Below are 1,037 nucleotides of genomic sequence, written 5' to 3'. Positions count from 1 at the left end.
ATGATATTCAATAAGAGAGAGGTAGGTAGATAGATAGGTTTGTGTGTGTCACTGACAATGAAAAAATGACATTCAGCTTATGACTATGATAAGGTTAGCTAAAGGGTCTATGATAACACTGATGACGACATAGGAACAATAGTTTTATCAGTGACTCTACCACTGCCTCTGTGATTGCTAATTATACTCCGAAACGGGGGTGGCAGTCTAAAAAAAAATATACGAATCTGTCCTTCTCGCAGAAGTCCGCAGGAGGAAGCGAAGCCTTTGGAATAAACTCGTCCTGCTCATGTGGAAAAACCTCCTGCTGAGGAAGAGGCACTGGGTCCTTACAGCCTTCGAAATCCTCCTCCCGACGCTCCTCTTCACCCTCCTTCTTACCATCCGCGTCCTCCCAGATTCGGCCTTCCTGCCATCCTACGTGAACGAGGTAATTCCAAAGACTATAGCGTTATTGCAGAGGCGGCGTAGCAATCATGTAGTACTCGCTTTGCAATTGATCGTTCCGGTTTCGCGTCAGGCCATACCCTTATTCAATCTCCTGTGAGCCTTGGCGCCAATAAGGGTCAAACCCACCCCGATTATAACCCCACATGTAAAGAAGCGAGTTTGCTACTTTTACCACATCGTCCAGCGGCTCTGACAGAGAAGCTCTCTTACAGGCATACCCCCATATTCAATTATATAATTGACTAACTCTCTATATCCTACTTTTATGTAGTCTTTATTACCATAATCCTATCAGCAAAAGACCAAAAGGAAAGAGACATCTAGTAACATCCAACGGGGACATCAAAGCATCACTCTTTTCGCTGATAAGATAAGATCTCGAGATAACAGGAACCAAGGCTTTCGTTTGCATTATGGATGGTGTCTCGTATATCGAAAGAATTTAAATGTGTTTTTTTAGGTTTATTACGTTTAGGTAAATTATTTATGGTTTAGATTTTTTAAATGATTTAGGTTGATGCTTTATGTTTAGGTTTAAATGTGCTTTGAATTCATGTTTAGATGAGCGTAATGAAATAGATGAAAAG

The sequence above is a fragment of the Penaeus monodon genome, chromosome 19, assembly GCF_015228065.2.
Source record: "Penaeus monodon isolate SGIC_2016 chromosome 19, NSTDA_Pmon_1, whole genome shotgun sequence".
Taxonomy (NCBI): Eukaryota; Metazoa; Arthropoda; class Malacostraca; order Decapoda; family Penaeidae; genus Penaeus; species Penaeus monodon.
Note: the sequence above shows the minus strand (reverse complement) of the source record.